This window comes from Lampetra fluviatilis, chromosome 8 (assembly GCF_964198595.1).
Source record: "Lampetra fluviatilis chromosome 8, kcLamFluv1.1, whole genome shotgun sequence".
Taxonomy (NCBI): Eukaryota; Metazoa; Chordata; class Hyperoartia; order Petromyzontiformes; family Petromyzontidae; genus Lampetra; species Lampetra fluviatilis.
Window position 1 is genome coordinate 5,103,457 of NC_136282.1, and position 12,370 is coordinate 5,115,826.

The 12,370-nt window shown below is 44.9% G+C and overlaps 1 pseudogene; it reads right to left on the reverse strand.

Moving 5' to 3' along the window:
• Nucleotides 1–5,640: 5,640 nt before the first annotated feature.
• Nucleotides 5,641–5,718, reverse strand: LOC144934003 (U2 spliceosomal RNA; annotated as a pseudogene).
• Nucleotides 5,719–12,370: the final 6,652 nt, after the last annotated feature.

The window sequence follows — 12,370 nt, forward strand, 5'->3', positions numbered from 1 at the left end:
TTCACGCCACCACTGGGAGCTAGGCCCAGAATCGACCGCCTCGGGTTCGGCAGCCAAAGTTGAGTTCTGGGTCGTCCTCAGAGCCTCCCACTCTATCGTCCCCATTGACCCCCTCCCCTTCTCTAACCATTGACACAACACGTTTCTCATTAATAACGTTTAGGATCGAATTAACATAGGTTTACGCTATGTCAAAATAACACGTGTACTATTTGTGATTCTCGACTGTGTGTTTTTTCGTAACCAAAACACAGCCCTGAAGTTGAATTTAGTGTGGGATGATATTCCCAATGGATCTCTCTTCCGCGTTAACCATGTGATGTCACTAAATCTTCCAAATATTCAATATTCCTTCAGAACCCTGTCCTCGTTCTCTGCAATGTTGATAATTGCGTCTTTTGTTTTTTGTTGCTGCTGTACTCGTGCACCAGGAAACTGACTAAACAGAACCTATCCATGTTGCAAAATCAAAGAAACTCAACTCAACTTCCAAATGGGTCACGCGATAGCATGTAGAACGATGTGAAAAGCACACTCAACCCCACGCAGAGTGTTGACACCCAGGCCAACGTGGCACCGGTTTGGTTCAGTTGCATTGCCGTGGAAAAGCCAGGCTTAGCCCAATCGCTCGGTTGATGAACCCTGCTGGCTTTCTCCCTGCAGTAGTGGTGGAAACGCAGCATCAGTCTTCCTCGGTGGTATATTGGAGGCTTGTTTACTTTAGACATAGACACTGGTTTTCTCTACAACACATTTTGGCTCCTGGAACGATTTCAAAAACCGGGGCAGCCATTAACCATGGTGCCCATGTCGTGGAGACAAGGTGCTCCACATGGATGTTCGGGCCCGGACAGAGTATTGTGCGGTACTCCACATGGCTCAATTTCTCCTTTCCAAACGATGGGGAGATGTGCCTCCACCTCCATTCTGCTCTCTACGTTCCCAAGCCCGCACATGTTACGTTTTAATTGATGAGGACTTTACAGGATGACATGACGTTGAAGATAAACAACTCTCACCTTGCAAGAACAAATAGAGGCTGTCTCCCGAGCTGCCTGACTCGAGTTTTAAGCTTGCTTATTTGAGAACAAAGATACTTTAAAATCATTCGTGCATCATATCTTTGACTTTGCACTTCATTAAACATGTGGGTGTTGCAATGTTGTCAATGCAGGGCCATAATTACAGGCTTGAACAAACTATTTTTTGTGGAAGTTCCACATTCCCATGGCAGGGGCCAATCTAAATCCAGGGCGACTACTGTTGACCTCTCAAAAAAGTGGGCTGCGTTTGAGCCACAGATGAGATATAAACCCTTAACCTCCGCATTGTGCAATGAGCTAATCAGGTCTAAACCCCGATATAGCACTTGCATGAGTGCCTGCCACGTGAAAAAGAGAGGTGCAGTGGGCATTGTGGGCAATAGAGGGAGTACAGCAATATCCATTGTTATACAGAGGTTTTTGGATTAGATCGCATAAATATAAATGTGGAGTTAAACACGCCACCACCTGACACAGCCAATTAGTAAGGTTTGTCACGTAAACACAATATGCCAATTCGTTACTACTTCAGCACACCGGTGGGTTAGAGAGTAACCCAACAACATTTACAATTCGAGTACAACGTTTCGCCAGTAATTACAACTAACATCATCAGGCGACAGCCAGAGTTGAAGAGAAATCTACCTATTTCCGGCTTAATTAGAGGGGTAAATATGATGTCGATCTCACCCAAAAACCTCTATTTTGGATAATATCGGTAGCGAAAACCGACGTGTTAAACTGAATATCCATTGTGGTTCTGCACTCTCCCTCGCCATCACCAACGTGCACTGAACAGTGCGGTGAAGCAGAGTCAAATTTCCTTCACAGCTCTGGAAGCACGGGGAGGCACTCATCCAGGAGCTGGTTGTACATGTACGAACGCTCGAGCCAAAATTGCGAGTGAAACGTTGGACACGATGATGATTCAAGCATTATGCGAAAGTATTGGTGGAGTGATGGGAACGCATATTAAGCATTTGTAAATTGATTCAGTGATTGCTCATTCTAGATTTGAAGCTTTCGTGACTGCAAGGAATCATATTCTTAGGTTTTTTCGGTAAAGTCACGTAGGTAAAACATCAAAATTAATGAAAATAAAATAAAATAAAAACAAAAAAATCACGACGTTTCGGAGGCAACACAAGTCTCCGTCATCAGGTGGGACCGTCACAGCCAGATTAGCTGCATCAATTAGAGGGCTTGATGCAGCTAATCTGGCTGTGACGGTCCCACCTGATGACGGAGACTTGTGTTGCCTCCGAAACGTCGTGATTTTTTATTTTATTTTATTTTCATTAATTTTGATGTTTTACCTACGTGACTTTACCGGAAAAACCTAAGAATAAGATTGCTCATTGTTGTTCGTGCCTATGTTACTCTCACTCTGGATGATCCACGTGTTTGACTTCCAAAACAACCCTGAGCTCGGGCTCAATGCAAGTTTAAAATATTCCATTGCAGTCGATCACAATTTTTTTGTTTCTACAGTGTTACTGCGTAATGTTCCTTGGCCCTATAATTGCATTATGGCTTTCCAAATTTTTTACTCAATTTGGTTGAAGGAAACGATCTTGGTCCTGCTCAGCATCAGGGAATAACTGTGGGCATACACATAATTACATTTTATTGCTTACTTCAAATGTGGAACGTTTTAAATATTGTATTTTTTTTATAAGTGTGTTCCAACGACCAGTCCCCTTCCTCTGATAATATCCCGCCTGATTCAGAAATGTTCCCTTTTAGATGAACCTCGTGTGCAGGAGCGTGCTGGATTGTTGCATCACGAGACCAACAGTGGAGAGATCACAGCTGATGTGCGTTTATACGTTGAACTTCTTTCGCACCGTACGCAGCCAACTGTGCTAATCGGACGTAATAATGCATTGGTGTGTGTATAATGTAAGGAGGGCGTGGTGGCACAGTGATTAGTGCGCTGCGTATTGCCAACCTGGGGTTTATTCCTGGTCATGACGCCAACGCCAGTTTGCAATGCTAAGTGAACTTTGCCTTGGCCTCTTATAGGTAGACTCAGCCTTGATGCATCAACAAATCTGACTGTGACGGTCCCACCTGATGACGGAAACTTGTGTTGCCTCCGAAACGTCGTGATTTTTATTTTATTTTTATTAATTTTTATTTCATTATTTACCTACGTGACTTCACCGAAAGAACTAAGAGTATGAATCATTGCAGTCACGAAAGCTTCAAATCTAGAATCACCTACCTATTGTTGCGTGCCTACTGAGTGCTCACTCACAGAAACTGAAGCAACGGTCTGTAACAACCAGCGTGGAACCCGTGTAAACAAAAAAACAATGACAGCCCTTTTGCCATTCCACTTGAAGATGAAGGCATCCGAACTTCACCACGAAGGGTTGGTGAACAGTTTATTTAGAATTGCCCTGTGAGCTAAGAAGCTCTTGAATCGGGTTTCATCAACAAAACAAAACAAGATAGAGTATCTAGGACCACTTCAGATATCATTCAACCGCGATGATAGCCGTGGCCAGGAATCAAATGCAGTTCGCCGGGTTCGTGGCACGAACGCGTAAAAACCACCGAGCTACAGCTACTGGCACCCTCTGTGTCGAATGCAAACGGTGAAATGCAAGGCACAGTTTGCTTCACGTACGCGTGTGCAATTGGTTTAGCCCTGTATATGCATACAAAAAAATCACTGCTTCAGTTCAATCTCTTCATCTTATAAATCAGGTGGCGTATACGTTTCCATATAACCCATGTCTATTTGAGAAATACGACCCTTTCTCCGTCAGCCTGCTGTGTGGGAGCCTGCCTCTTGGGATCGTAACTTGCAAAGTTGGCAAACATGATTGATTATGAACGCAATTAAACAGGAAGGGTGGCATACATGGAACAGTACTAGAGGGACGTTTGCAGTGAACTATGTTAAAGTTATTAGGGGGCATGCAAATGCATGGTCCATAATAATGTTACACATACACACCGCTCACAGTGTTGGCAATTGCCCTTAAAACAAGATGCTATTGAACAGGGCTGTGAGATTCACTCCTCCCGCAGCGATAAGATGAACTGTCGAGATCCAGTGCCGTGATTTGACTCAATAATTGATTATCTCTGTTTTCGTGTGCTAAATTTCTCTCTTTCCTAGTTTGTGCAGTTTTGCTCGCGCCGTTAACCCAAGTGCAACCGCTTTATCGTGTCCATTAATCAAAGAGCAACAATAGTTACACACAAGCCGTAGCATTCACAGTTAGCCTTGTACAGAATCGCGTATAATAATCAACGTTTTGCGCGTGGCATGTTGATGGCCCTTGAGTGGAGCGCTGGTGCAGAGCCAAAACAACCCCTTGGTCACGGCCAGCTTGGTGAAATATAAAAAAACAAATCAGATGATCGACACGGCTTTGATAGGCCTTCGTCACAGCCCTCGGGCAGTTGTGGAAATTCCGTATTCCCATGGCGGGGACACAAGACAAATAGGAACATTTCCTGTTCAAAGCAAAGTCGGGGAGTCGACTCTACCCATCATCCTTTCAGAGGTCGATAAAATCGAGTATCGACAGTCTGGTCTACCTATGCCACGAGTGGTCGTTAGTTAAGAAGAGAGCAACCTCAGTGGTCGTTTCTATCAGCGAGACGCTGGCTTTATTTCGAGTGTCACAATCTCAAGCAAATAAATGGATTCCTAATTTCCCCTTCACCAATTACAGCATTGGGATTTCATTACAGCTGCCAGGCTTCCTGCAAGTTTACAATAACAGCTAAAGAAAAATTACGCTTAAATAAAAAATATGATGAATGGTCGGTGCGTAACGGCCGTTTCAAATAGTCGGCGTGTGCTTATGCGCACTTAGAACGCCTGATATTGAACGTCGCCGATTAACAAGGGTAAGTCATCTGTGCGCTGCCCGCAAAGCATTTGCAAAGTGATGGCCATTTAGATTTCGTTGATGTGGAGACCTTTTGGGTCTTTTCAGGAGCTAGGGAGTGTCTAATGAAAGTTGCTTTCAGCCATTCTCCCAAACCACTCCGCAGTTCACAGGAAACACCTAATGCGCTGCTAATCCATAACACCGAGATGTGTTGCGCAGCTGTGCAGTGGTAATTTATCAACTCAAACAAAACATGCCTCTGGTGGCTTCCCAGAGCTATGGAAACCACAGCACTTGCCGGTGTCACTTGAGTAGCATTAGTTGGAAGAGCCAAGAATCTGTTAGACCTCCCTTCTGTTTGGTAATGGAATGTGAACGTATTGATGCAAGACAGTGTTGTGAAAAAATATGGTAAGAATTCAACACGTGCATGGACGCACAAAGATCCCCCGTCTAGCCTCAACAGGCTGTAGGGGCAAGTGATGTTAGCGAGTAGCACATATGAAGGTCCGCACGGCACACGAGGGGGTGGGTGGCCAGCACAACGCCCGGCCGCCTTTGTCTTTCGAGTGGCGATGTTACATACGGCACCAGGGGTTGATTTGAGGCTGAGTCGACCTAGGGGAAGCCCAGGAGCGGTTCAGATAATTATGATTGGTGTTGACTGTAAGTGCAAATCAAACTCGGGTCGCTGGGCTCGTAGCACGTAACGCTAACCACTACACTGCCGCTCCCCACAGGTACAGCAATGTGGTAGATATCAGATATTCAACTGATACGAACAAATACTGGACTTGATCTTAGCCAAAAGGCTAATATCTAAAAACATAACGATCGCCTCCTTGTACCTTAAAGACCACAGGAGCAAGTCCTTGTTAGCTAGCGTCTATCAAGGCCCACATGGTAATGAAAATGATGGTAGATATTCAACGCGCCAGTTGACACACACGCGTACGCAACGAGAATGATCGCCTCTTTCGACTTCGAGATCACAGGCGCAAGTTATGTTAGTTACTGCGGCAAAGTAGACAGCAGCCTGGAGAAATCCCACACATTGCACGGAGATCACTCCAATTAAATGTTATTATAACAGGCACCTACTCAATGTTGATTTGAAGCTTTCGTGACTGCAGGAATCCATACTCTTTGGTTCTTTCGGTAAAGTCACGTGGGTTAAAAAGAGAAAACAAATAAGTTAAATCACGACGTTTTGGAAGCAACACAAGCAACCGTCATCATGTGTTGACTGCTCCAGCAAAATTACTGAAGCGTCTGAAGAGAGTTAATGCGAGACAACGTGTCACACACGCTAAATCTGCATCTCTGTTTGATCGACCAAGCCCGCCCAGATTACACGCCCACCCCACCACGCGCAGCTGCGACCATTGTCGATATCAACACGGGTTTTTTTTACGTTCTCATAACAGCAAAGGGCACGCTTTGGATATTTCCCACAAATTACAGGGGCAGAATCTGGAATCGGACAATTGATTCCGAAGCAAGGTGAGATGTTACGCCACAGCTAGCACGAGTTTACCAGCCACGGATTAATCCAGCCTTCCACGGTTGCCTTTGCTTATTTTACTCTGTGTGTGTGTGTGCCACGGACATGCAGATTAATGCCCCCAAATTTTTTGGTCACTCTCCTCAGCTGCATCTGTTTAACAAAATGTTTAAGGCAAGGTTGACCTTGGTGTGTCCCAATTGGTGTCTGGCAGACTGTTATAAACACCCACAGGTGAAATAAACAGTCCAGATAATGAAACGCATCGATCCATGCTCATTTCAATGGGATGTAGGCAAAAGTGGCTAATTTAACTCTGCAATGCGGCGGCTCTCAACCCTTGGTACGCGTGCCACTGGGCGGGATACGGTACGTGGGACATTTCATGGAACCATGAGGGCTTGTTTAAACATTCAACATATACTCTGATCGTGGATACACAGACAGATCAGTTTACGTAGATTGTGTTTACCTGGTGAGATAAGGATAGTCTCATTTGCAAGAATTCACGTGGTTGATAGGGCTGGTAGGGTGTACAGAACGAGCAAAACGTTGGGAACCACTGATGTATGGTGTTTAAATGTCAATGCCTCTTGGAGAGATGCTCAAACTCTACATGCAACGGATAGAGATGCACTAAATGGCAAAACAACTCCTGCAGAACAGTGACCTGTACAGATGCTCACAGATACATATTGGCATCAGAGTTATGCATGCAGGCATGTTGCACTTTTTTCCCACCGTACGTAGCCAACCGCGCTAATCGGAGGTGTGGGGTTGAACGACAACAAACAAAAAGCGGTTCTAAAGAAATGCGTTTTCTCGCTATGTCTGTTTAATAAGCGAGACTGTGTTGAGAGCAACTCCACTTGTGTGGGAGAGAGAGCACCGACAAAGGAAATGTGAAAAACACATCCAGCTTTTCTTTTTCAAATTCCCATGTCAGGTGTTTGAGCAGACTGAAGGGCCTTTGAACGCAAGTTCAGACCTATTCATCACTCGAGTAATGTGCACATACACCCAAACATGGGAAACTTGGAAAATCCAGGCGATATCACTCATTTAAACGAAACTATTGTATTTTAAACAGGTACATCCCACTGAGCTATTTTATCTGTTTACAGAAGCGACCTGGCCACACATAATATCTCATCGAAAATGGCTTTCATCATCACCACATGTGAGAATTTGCAGTAGCAGCCAAATAATCGAAACACACGTGTATAAATCTGGAGGGTATAACCGGAGGAACCCGGAGGAAAAAAAAAACGACGCGACCACCACGGGGAGAGAGAAAGAGATCACGCGGACTCGAAATATGCAATAGGGCATCATTCAGGGTCGGAATCGAAACCCCACGCCATCCCGCGTACCAGGCAAGGGATGCAGGGTCTCGCCATGCGCACCCTGCCGGGGGAAGTTAAATGATCTCTTGAAGAGAATAAACATTTATTTGGGCACAAATGCCAAAAAAACAAGACGAGTGGAAACCGCGCCACCCAGCACCCCCCCTCCCCCCCTTAGCACAAAAAGCTTGTTCGAATAACAAATAACAACCACTCTTTGACGAAAACGTTTAAAAGTAATTTCCCATTGAGTAGCGCGTGGAGTGGGGCTCGTCTTGGTACAGCGGCGAGGATGTGAATTTTAAATGTTGATGATCACTCTTGAGCGGCTACAACCACTCAGGACATTATATTTGGCGGACGCTTTGGTCGAAATCGTAAATGACGCTCGTGCAATGGAGCTTGCTTTCATCTGAAATAAAATCACATTACTGAAGGGGCATTTGGGGCTTTGACACTAGCTTACCTGGAAATATTGTTAATGCAATAGCAATTAATCAATTTAAGAGTAACTTAAAGACATTACTTTCAGATAGTACGTGATTTAACTTGACACAAAGATAGCAGTTTCAAGCAGAGTTTATTACTTCAATGTATTTTATTCTCACTTGTTCTGTATATTGTCTGTACTGCAATTTTTTTACAAGGTCTGCAATCTCTTCACCGAGTAAATATCTCAAATACGTCTTTGTTTTGGTGTGGTATCAATGATAAATGATGATGAGGTGGTGGAAATTCCACATTCCTATTGTGTGTGTGGGGGGGGTCTTTCAATAGGACAACCACGGTTGACATCCCCACAGTTTTATACTCATTCATCAACCCTAAAGGGACTACGGACTGGGTCATATCCGCACCAGGATTTGAACTCGTAACCTTCCAAATGTGAGCCCTACAGTCGTTCCACTGCTGAGCCACCTCACCAGATGTTGCCGTATCACAGTGTTACCTTGTCACACTGCACCATACTCTTTGGTTCTTTCGGTAAAGTCACGTAGGTAGAAAAATATATAATATTACACGACGTTTCGATCGCCACACAAGCAACCGTCTTCAGGTGGGAGTGAGAAACTGGCTGCTGAAACAAGTCCTCATATATGTAGAGCACCAGTTGAGGCTTTTCCTCAGTCAAATTCAGGACCCAGTTTTTGTGGAAATCTTTGAACACTGTAATCTCCGGGACTGGGAGTAGGGCAGGAGCTAAATTTCCCTTGGCAATTTTCAGTCAACGGTGCCATTTCCACGTCTCTGTAGAAGGGCGAGTTCATCCACAGCATGACATTCAGATAACATCACAGCGTTGCAGCGTTCCTTCTAAGCAGATGCATTCTTCGTGACACGATCTTTAAATTTTATTTCAAACAAGGAAAAAGTGTCATCACACAACTACTGCGTGAGAACTGTCTCGTTCACATGACCACAGACACTAATGTAACATCACAAATGAAGAAAAGTGAGTTTGGAGCCAGTAATGCAGTGATTTGTGGCCACGGCTAAAATCAGTGGCGAGTAATTCCTGAATATATCCTGGGTACCCCCCCTCCCCTTCCACCAACATGATTCCAGTGTGGTGAAGTATGGTCAAACAACCCCATAATCAACAGACCACGGGGAGGCCTTCATCCAGCAGTGGATTCCCAAAAGTACGTGATGTATTACGTATTATCAATTTGAAAAAGGCACTCAAAGGAAAACATTTAACAAAGTATTTTTTTAGGCTACCGCGTTCAGTTTGATTCACCAGTATGGGGAGATTACAGGAGTTTTACTGCAGCAGACAGCAGTTGAACGGTTTGCGATTGTAATTTAATTTTCCACCGATTCACTTTTCCATCACAAATCTACAATGTAAACAGCTGCATGTCTCTGGGCCTCTTGTATACATTCCTGATCCACAAGGCAGCCTTCTGGCCCTCCGCACAGTCTGCTGTGCACACGAGAAATTCTGGATCAGTTTCCAACCATCCGTGTGCGACTTAAGGTCATTGCAAATTTTTATAATAATTTGGATTTCTACACAATGTACAGGAATAACGATGAACCTCAAGTAATGTTCAGGACACATCACATATTATACAGACGAGCTACAGTGACCCGGCATATAATGCTAAACCAAATGAAAATAGGGTCAAAATTGGATACATATTAAAATTAACACACACCATAGGGCCTGACGTATACAATGATATTCTAAACTGAGTAAGCTTGCTAACATAGATCCACAATTGCATGCAGCCTCCCTGAATAGTCTAAAACAGATGTACACTCGTAGGCAAGAAGAAAGAACGTCTGGACTTAGAACGTGGAAAGGGATTTGATTCTCACATTGAAACTACAAAGTCACCATAACTCTATCTCAAATTTTTCTCAAATTTGCGAGGCTTTCTCGACACATTTGGGGTAGCAACAGTTGTTCTGGAGCAAAGCCAATATTGTCTTGCAAAACAAACCGTTTCACTGGTTTTATTCGGGAAGATGACCCCTCTCCCTATCTCGGACATCCTCCATGCCAGAGTCGCGAAATGCTGACGCAAGAAACGCTGCGAATGCCGCTCGAGTGAAATTTGACCTTTCAAATAACCTGGCAGTGACTTTGTAGCGGAGAAACAGAAAAAGTATCAGCACTCTGACCAGCTTGGGCAAAGCTGGTTGGGACTCCAGTTTGACACCAGATTCAAATTCATCAGCAAGTGTTGACTTTCAAAATAGCTCTGCTGAGCCACGTGGAATGATTTTCACGACAGCAATTATGTGGAACCAGGCTATGACTTCTACACATCTCAGCCCGTGTGTAAGTAAGGTGTTCTCACGGTTGTAGCGTGACTATAATGTTCTGAAGCAGATCGCAAAATCTTGTCATCAGGGTCACCTTTAGTTCGTTGAAAAAAAATAACACATTCATGAAGATCGAATGATTTGCATTTACTGTAGAGAGCTTTCGTTGATCATTGTCAACCACGGTTATTCTACTGCTGGATGAAGGCCTCCCCAAGCTGTTGTGGATCTCTCACTCATCCTGCGATGTAATTATCCACCTGCGCACAAACTTAGGTTGTTCCTCCATCTCCATTCTTTGGAGACCACTCCATCATTAAGCTTGACCATCTGACATCATCCCTCGACGTGACACATACAGTCTGATCACAATTGCAGTGCTCTTCTTGGCTACAACATAGAAATTGTCGATTGTCAGTCGTGCAATTTTAAAGATAATACATGACTTTCATAGCACAGTTTCCCAGCGTGTATGCATCTAACGTGATCGATTTGACATTCTTGGGATGGTGTTTAGATATGCGAGTATTTTTGAGCCAGTGATTAAAATGCCATGTTTGCTGTGCAATTTTGTCAATCTCAGACCCCATTATACACAGTACAGCATCATATCAGATTAGGCAATGACTCGCGAAGACACGTCTCGCAACTGCATTCACGTGTCCTTCAAACACTCGTGCTTTAGTGAAAGCCGTCAACTTTGTCCTGAAGCCATAAAACGAATCGGAGTGCATTGCATTAGCATTGTCTCACAGCCCCGTGGTGTTGCGGGGAGGTTGGGGGCGGAGGGTGATGGGTGGGGGTGATGTGACCCCCATCACTAATGATTATAATAACACTGGTAGGAACCTCCTGGTTACACCAGCCCACAGGGGATTATTGTGTCCGTCGTGCAGGGACGGGCTGGGTGGGGAGGGTGGGGCTGGGTGGGGAGGGGAGGGTGGGGTGGGGAGTGTGGGGAGGGGCTGGGTGGGGAAGGTGGGGCTGGGTGGGGGGTGGGAGGGAGGGGTGGGGCTAGGTAGGGAGGGGCTGGTCACCCCGTGGTGCCCTTATAAAACTCAACGTTTAACCTACTCACGCCGGCTTGTGCCCGCCCTCACAGTCGGGCATATTTGCGGAATACACCACGCCGCCGTTGACCCTGGCCATTGACCGAGCAACCCAACGTTCCTACCAGCTCCCTCCGCAGGAAAGTGTTTATTTCAACTTGTAAGACACCACATAGTTTTCTCTCGCTCTGAATTACTCAGACAAGCGAGAAGGCGGCCACGCGGTGAGCTGGTGCCAACAATTGCCCAAGCTCTGCGGCCTCCGATATATCAAGATGTTTTCATCCAAATAATTAATTTTAATGTGAAGGTTCAGCCTCCCCTTCTAAATTATCATAATCAAGTAAAGAACATGTCGGTACAATGTTTAACACCGGCGTCAATTAAACGATGGGCATTGAATCCTTCCAACGTCTACACAGAGGGTGAGAGCCGGGACACAATTCACGATACCCAAGAGCAGAGCAATGTATTACTCTTTCCGTTCACCCTTTATCATTCGTTTATCATTTGTTCAAAATCTATTTAACGTTGTGTTGTGCCCTCCCACCCTGAGTTTTTGTATGTAAAGATGTTATCTACCTCGCCTGGTATACAGGAGGTCGTGGGTTCGATCCCCACCTTGACGCCTGCTGTATATTTGTAGTTTGCGTGTTCTCACCGTGGTCGCGTGGATGTTTCTGCGGGTGCTCCAGTTTCCCCCTCCACATTTACAAACCTGCGTTTAGAGTATTGGTGGCTTATAAATTTCCACGTGAGAAGTCTCTTCATTTGTTGCGAGGTCGCTTCTGAAAAA